An 8,835-nucleotide genomic window follows, 5' to 3' on the forward strand; every position below is an offset into this window, starting at 1 on the left:
CTGATACTTCACACATTAATGTAAGGTTTATTTTTTATAGTTTTTGTTTTCTCTCTGTCTCAGATTTTACAGCTTCCCATAGTAGTTCTGCTGTTCCAGTCAGTAAACTTATACTGCACCTCCATGCTTCCTCCTCAGTCTTTACCTTGCTTTGCTCCTGTTGGCTGCCCTAAATCTCTTTAACCATCTAACCTCACACCAGAATCACATTCAAAAGAATATTAAATAAATCCACAGTGGAGGAATTTATATATTTTATTTGACTTATTAGTACTGCTTAGGTCCAGTTTCACATATTGCAATTTATTTCATTTTTTAAATGATTAGCTCAGCAGTGGATAATCCGCTGCTGGGCTAATAATTTAAAAAAAAATTGATTTAGTTATTTTTGGGATGTTGGGGTGGAGAGCGAAATTGCATGGGGGGGGGGCCCAAGAAAATTTTCGCCCAGGGTCCAGTCAATATTAAAGACGGCCCTGACTGGCAGTCATGAAGGAGTCAAATCACAATTGTCTGTGTAACAGGCAGGTAAACTCACTAATTATGTTTCTAGCAGCCTAAAGCGATACAATCACTGCTCAAATTTGTGACAGATATAAATATGGTTATGGTTTACTTTGTGGCTTAAAGGGACACTTAACCCAATTTTTTTATTTTGTGATTCAGATAGCGCATGCAATTTTAAGTAACTTTCTAATTTACTCCTATTATCAATTTTTCTTCGTTCACTTGCTATCTTTATTTGAAAAAGAAGACATCTAAGCTTCTTTTTTTGGTTCAGGCTCTGGACAGCACATTTTTATTGGTGGATGAATTTATCCACCAATCAGCAAGAACAACCCCGGTTGTTCACCAAAAATGGGCTGGCATCTAAACTTACATTCTTGCATTTCAAATAAAGATCCCAAGAGAATGATGAAAATTTGATAATAGGAGTAAATTAGAAAGTTGCTTAAAAGTTCATGCTCTATCTGAATCACAAAAGAAAAAATGTGGGTTCAGTGTCCCTTTAAGGTAAAACTTTGGTAAGGGAACATTGTGTGACTGTACCACCCCAGCCCTGTCGTCTGCAGGTTGTCCAGTATTATAGTGGAGGACAGATGGTAACCGTCCCTACATCAGCAATAAGTGGACAGATATTTGAAACAGGAGCAGTACAGATCTCATTAAAGCAGGCTGGAAATTGCAATTATCTTTGGACTATTCTTGCAAGGAGTTTTTACAATTTGTTACATCTGTGTTAAAATATATTTAATTTGTGGTTCAATAAATTTATGAGCTTAAAATCTTAAATGGTGCAAAATCTGTATCAAAATATATTTAAAGCGACATGGTAGTAAAAAATTATATCACTAAAAATGTATGCAGTTTACACATGCAATGTGCTGCTTTAATATATTTATTAGAAAAGCAAAGGGAAAAGGTTATTTACAATGCTTGTTATATTTTGTAGCACTCACTTGTGTAACCTAGAGCATTTACATAGCGATTACAAATATCACCTGATCATACATGGCAGAGGTGGTGGTACTCAGTACCAGTTGAGTACGAGAGAGATAGATTATTGATGTAACAAAATATAAAACATTAAAGGGACACTGAACCCAAATTTTTTCTTTTGTGATTCAGATAGAGCATGACATTTTAAGCAACTTTCTAATTTACTCTTATTATCAAATGTTCTTCATTCTCTTGGTATCTTTATTTGAAATGCAAGAATGTAAGTTTAGATGCCGGCCCATTTTTGGTGAACAACCTGGGTTATTCTTGCTGATTAGTGGATAAATTCACCCACCAATAAAAAAGTGCTGTCCAGAGTACTAAACTAATAAAAAAGCTTAGATGCCATCTTTTTCAAATAAAGATAGCAAGAGAACAAAGACAATTTGATAATAGGAGTAAATTAGAAAGTTGCTTAAAATTGCATGCTCTATCTGAATCATGAAAGAAAAAAGAATTGGGTTCAGTGTCCCTTTAAGATCAATGTTTCGGCATGATGAACATGTCTTTTTCAAGACCAATTTATTTTCCAGTCTGTTTCAAACAAATGGCTACATAAAGCAAACATTTATAGACCCAAACCCCACCATGTGTGTTAAAACGATGCTTCAGGACGTCACTCATTCATTAACCCCTTTGTTCCATGTTTCCATTAATTTAATTACTTTTTTTTATGCTCAGCAATATATGATTAAATAAGGCTAACCCACACATTGACAAAACCCAAACTGAGGCATACTCATATTACTGGAGCTTAAAATCTCTGCTCTGTAAAGCCGCCAATAACATGGGTTATTGAACTGCACAGTGATTAACCCCTTCATGCTGGGAGCAAATGTTTTGTTCCGATGTAAACATTTGCTTGAAAAAAGAAAATCATGTGATTTCAAGGCCGGGATCGAATCATGGGGGGCTGCCTACGCTGGTAGGTACACACCCCAGTCCGATTCCTGCTTTAGTCAAAGGGGGAGGCTGCAGGCCGCCGTAAAAGGTTTGATGTTCTATGCGGTCTTAATGGCGTTAAAACCCAGCACTGTTAGGATGAAATGGAACGTCCTAACGGTGTAAAGGAGTTAAAGGGAAGATCTCTATGCCCCTGTAGGTCTCAGTACACGTTTTATAGATTATACAAACACACATAAGTATAATCTATAAAATATGCTGACCGCTATTCAGTAATCAGCGGCTTTACGGAGCAGAGATTTTAAGCTCCAGTACTATGAGTAAGTATTCCTCCGTTTGGGGTTTTGGTGAGTGTGCAGCTATAGAATTGAGTTTAAAAAAAACCCAATGAATAACATGGAAGAAATGGGTATTAACTCAGCAATTTTTGTTTTCTGCACTTTCTACTCTAGGTCATGAGGAAAATCCAGTGGGGGGTATATGCCCCTCCCCTTGCGGACACCCATGCGCTTTTGACTGCATTTAGAGCCTTATAACATTGTCAACTTTGACAGTTTTAAAGTTTTAAAAATCTGTGTGTCATATTTTACTATGTAAACTTGGGAAAAATGAGTCAAAATGTTTGTATAAAACAATGTTTGGAAACATTTTGCAAACAAAGTGAAGCAAATAAAGAATAGAGATTATTTAAGATGAAATTACTGTTGGTACGGACGGTTTATGTACGGTATGTTAAAAAAAACTTTTGTGATAGGTTTATTATAATAAATATACTGTTGTTAGTAAATCACTCAACATATGTGTTATTTCAAAACATGCCAAATTAAAAACACTTATTGCATTTGCATATGGATTCCAAATGATGCATAAACACACGTTAAAAAAGTTCAATACTTATAGTGTTAGGTGACAGTTTATAGAGATTCTGTGAAGAGAATGCTCCAAAATCCGGTATGTGCTGCAGCTCCTCTTTGAGGGTGATACTGATATCCTAAACAATGTCTAAAAAATATGAAAGAGAGAAGCGCTGGCACGATTCAAGTGTAGAGATCAAAACGTTATTTATAGCCACATGCTATATGGGTACTCACAAGATACAAGCGAATAAAAAGCACATCATTTCTCAGTTCCTCTATATGTCCCCAAATAGTGCCTGGCTCAGTCGGTAACACAATCCTGCAATGATGTATACTTACAGTACATTGTCTCAGAAATCTCTCTTGACAAGCGTAATGCTCACAGCTATCCCATATGGAACTGCTGTGTGTGCCTGGGATTTTACATGCATTCCTATTACTGCTGCATGTGTATAGAAATAGATGTTCCAAGTGATAACATTAATGTACTATTGTGAATGAAGGAATGATGTGCCCCATATTTTCCCTATACATGCCCAGTTTCAGAAAGGATCCCCCACATACCTGAGGCACAAGGGGCAGTACACATGACAGCACTAGATGTGAATGGGTTTTTTGGGGGCTTGTCACACTAGCGCTGATGTCACAAGGGAATCCTGTGCTTGCGCAGTGGACATCAGCACAAAGGGAGTTAGCAGGCTAGCTAGGGAACTGGCTTACAAACATACATGGCAATAGGGCTTGGCAAGAGTCTTGAAAATAATTTGCTGGTTATATTATTTGGACTCTAGAAGTGACAAATCTGTTACATTTATTCACTGTAAACCTGGCAGAATGTGTCTGAACAGAGAAATGTATTAAACTGTTTGTAGAAAATGTTGACGTTTACTGTAGTGAACTGGCATTTGTAAGTTGCACTACACCCTTTTAATTTCCTGGTTAAAGTGTTGAACTCCTTGAAGTGGCAAATCTATGTTTCAACACATTTTTCAATGTAAACCTGGCAACTTGGGTCACAACTGCATGTGTAAGTTGCATCCAGTATCTAGTGACAGTTTTTTTGGCTATTATGTCATTTTAATTTTCTGGTTACGTTGTTGAACTCCTAAATGTGTCAAATTATGTGGCAAAATATCTTAAAATATTGAATAAATCATGTTTCAGTAACTACTGCAGTTTGTGTTTTGTTTGTTGCTTTTCTACATGAAAAGTCTCCCTTATTTATTTATTTTTTTTAAAGTTGGTAACCCTTAACTATTAGAGATGTAGCGTCCGGCTAAACATTTGTATTTCAAGACTATGAGAAATTTTTAAAAATGCTACCTAAATATCTTTAAAATAAATAAACCGATTTACATGATATTTTCCACTTTTTTTAGTGACTGGCAATTGCTAATTAATTACTTTCAAGTTTCATCCAGACTTTTTACTTCAGTTATGAATAAGATTATATATCATAGTTGGGTGGAAAACTATCACTGTAGTTCAGCAGTCAGGAGATAAAACAAAACATTACTTGTCCACATAGAAAGAAAAAAAAAAAGATTAGTTTTTTTAATACTAATAGTTTTTCAAAGCACTAATATATACTGCAGAACTATACAAAATTCAGTACATTGATGTGGTATATTACTACCTACCCTATGAAATGCATAAGGGTAGGTTACATTTGAGAAGATATATTAAAGGGACAGTAAACAGCTTGCAATTACAAGATATTTATATTGGGTTGCTATGGAATAATATATTAACCAAGTCTTAACTGATTTAAAACTAATTAACATACTTTTTATTGCAATAATCATTATTCACTGTTTGCCTTATTTGGAGGAGTCAATCTGGGCTTTAGTCCACAGACAACAAGGCGGAGTTAGCCTTGAGAAGTCAGCAGGGAGCATTTAAAGTTCTGAGAATTAGAAATTGCTCAATTTTCAGAGCTAAATTACATGGAAAGGGAGCAAAATAAATAATGAAACATATTGCAAATTTGTTTCATTATGCATAACTAAACATTTTATATAAAACTCTTCATGAGTTTATTGTCTCTTTAAATGCACTGTTGTACGTAAAGGGATATGAAACCCACATTTAAAACAAAATTTTTTTTTTGTGTGATTCTGACAGAGCATACGCATTTTAAAAAGATTTAAATTCACTTCTATTATCACATTTGCTGTCCGCTGCCTCAGAGTTACACTTGACTCAAATCTATCCTTCACCCCCCATATACAATCGCTTTCTACATCCTGCTGCAACCATCTACGCAACATTTACAAGATTCTACCTTTTCTGTGCGCTAACACCACAAAGCAAATAATCCACTCCCTTGTTATTTCCCGACTTGACTACTGCAATAACTTATTTACTGGCCTTCCTCTTTCCCGCCTCTCCCCTCTTCAATCCATCCTAAATGCCTCTGCCAGACTGATCCACCTTTCCCGTCGCTCTGTATCTGCTGCACCTCTCTGTGAGTCCCTTCATTGGCTCCCCATACACAGCAGAATTAAATTCAAAATTCTCACCCTTGCATACAAAGCGCTTACCAACTCCGCTCCCCTCTACCTATCATCTCTAATCAACAAGTATACTTCAGCCCGCCCACTAAGATCCAACAATGACCTGCTCCTTGCATCCGCAACTATCACCTCCTCTCATGCTAGACTGCAGGACTTCTGTCGTGCAGCACCTACCCTCTGGAACACTCTCCCTCGTGCTGTCAGGCTTTGCCCTAATCTGTCTTCCTTTAAATGCTCTCTGAAGACTTTTCTGTTCAGGGAAGCCTACCACCCAACTCAATAATATTCCTTTTACCTAACAACATTTCCCTCATCTAACTCTGCATTAACATCTTTCCCAATCTTGCAGTCCTCACCTCCTGTTTTTCAACCTCCTACCCTTCTAGATTGTAAGTTCCTTAGGGAATAGGGCCCTCGATTCCTCCTGTATGTGTTTGTAAATTCTGTCCTGTCTCTTAGTCTTAGAAGTTTTATACTATTGTTTTATTTAAATTATCTGTATCCATGGACAGCGCTGCGGAATATAATGGCGCTTCATAAATAAAGTATAATAATAATAATAATAAATGGTATTCTTTGTTGAAGAGATATCCAGGTAGGTGTGTGTAGCACTACTAGGTAGGAAATAATGCTACCGACTAGTGCACTTGCAAATGTATAACATTCTTGCAAATCTGCTGCTATATAGTGCTCCTGACACATGAACATTCTAGAGGTTATGTCTCTGCTTTTCAACAAAAGATACAAAGAGAATGAAGAAAATTTATTAATATGAGTAAAATTAGAAGGTTCTTTAAAAGTGTATGCTCTAGCTTTTAAATGTACAAAAAGAGTAGAATGTTATACTTTTATATCCTTGTCATTTTCATCACCCCTTGTGCTAAATGACGGAGATCTACGTCATGCGGTACATACAATTTCCCTTAACAGCTAACCAATTAACACCTTCACTGCCTGTAATTTCAGAAGTGTGGTGTGCAGCTGCAATTAGCAGCCTTCTAATTACACCAACAACAAAAAAAGCCATTCATGTATGCTATTTCTGAACAAAACCATTTGTGTAATGATTTGCACAAACAGTATGTAAATAATTTCAGTGAGAAACCCAAAGTTTGTGAAAAAGTTAACAATTTTTTTTTTATATGGTCGCATTTGGCAGCAAAATCGTGGCATGAAATATACAAAAATAGGCCTAGATCAATACATTGGGTTGTCTACTTAAACATATATACAGTATATGATTTTGATAGGTAAATGAAAAAAAATACAAGGGTATATTTCTGTTTAAATAGAGTGATAGCAAAAATGCTTAAAAGTCTCCAGTATTTTGGGTACGTTTTTCTCTGACATTCCCAGTAGCAAAGAGGTTAATTAGTCCAGAACCTGTGGAAACTTCCAGCCCTGTTTGTTTATTATTTTATTGTGTGTGTTATGAAACTGCAGCAAACAAGTAAGAGATCAGCCTTTGCCTATCTAAATTTTTCCTGAGAAATTACAGTGATAGATTTCCAGCCATTTTTTGTGTATATAGCAATAATGTACATATACTTAAAGGAAAAGTTAACTATCACGCACCCCTATGCTGCATCTCAAACAACATTGAAAATTAGTTTGTTTAATTCATCAATTTTTGTCATCTTTACTAGTAAACTTAGAAATGTACCTTTTAAACCGCTATGTTATCACGCCATCACTCCACCTGGGTATAAATAAAATTATTATTTTGAAATGACGAATATCTTGATAAATCTTTTCATTGGTCCCCCACTGGCGTCCCAACAGACTCGCTATACGCCCACAATTTAAAATATGCATGTGTGTCTCACGGAATTCTCTGCCTCTATAGAAACACATTCATGAGACACGCATGCGCATTCTCTTCGTGATTGAAAATTCTGGATTGACGTTCCGGTATCTGAATGAATAGTTGATGGCACAGGAACAGCTAATACGATCACTGCTACCATACAAAACAATGAATCGAGTGATTCATTGTTTTAATATGTATCACAGCAGAGATTGTATGTTTAGGCATGCGCAATAAGAGAGGATTCATTTGAAAGGCGCACGGATGAACACGTAAGAGTGGGTGGGACCGCTCTTACGCGTGAAAACAGAAAAAGCAGAAATGAGCGGGTGGGCAGAGGATGGGAATAAAACGGTATGTAATAAAACATACGATTATATAAAAAATAACAAGGATTTGACAAAAAAAAAAAAGTTAGCGACTGCATTAGTGTTTAGAAGATTAATGTGTAGGCATAAAATTAACTTTCACTTTAAATTCGTTTCCTTTAGGGAAATGCAGTCACTTTATAAAAGAGCATTTAGAGCAGAAAATGTAACATTTGAAGTATATAATCTTAAGGAATTTGCATGTATATTGTCTGTCTAAATAATTAATAGAATCCTTATACAGAGTCAAAAGGTTTGGCTGAACCAAAGGACCTCAGAATAACTAACCCACATTCATTGTATGGTGCAGAATCAACAAAGCTTTTCAAACTACAAGGTACAAATGTACCATTACGGCGCTTTTAAATAACTTTCTAATTTACTTCTATTATCAATTTGTCTTTGTTATCTTGGTTGAAAAGCAGGAATGTAAGCTTAGGAACCGGCTCTATATGGCAGCAGTTTTGTAAGAAATGTATCCATTTGCTAGAGCACTAGATGGCAGTACTAGTTCCTGTCATGTGGTGCTCTAAACACCTACCTAGGTATCTCTTTAACAAAGAATATGATGGGAACAAAGCAAATTTGATAATAGAAGTAAATTGGAAACCTTTTTAAAATTGAATGCTAAGTCTGAATCACAAAATGCATTTTTGGGGTTTCATATCCCTTTAAAAATAATGACACACTGTGAACAAAGAGCAGCTGTGCTGTGAGGTTGGGAGCTAACTGCTAGTTCAGGAGTAATGACGAATATGCTGGGTATACTGAATCATATGATTAATCACAAATCGGCAGCATTTTGATGAACAGATGACTACTGTAGCCCGTGTAGATAACATCCATACTCATGAGCCAGCAATGAGTTTCAAACCCTGCCCCAT

This window comes from Bombina bombina, chromosome 6 (genome assembly GCF_027579735.1).
Source record: "Bombina bombina isolate aBomBom1 chromosome 6, aBomBom1.pri, whole genome shotgun sequence".
In the NCBI taxonomy this organism is placed as follows: Eukaryota; Metazoa; Chordata; class Amphibia; order Anura; family Bombinatoridae; genus Bombina; species Bombina bombina.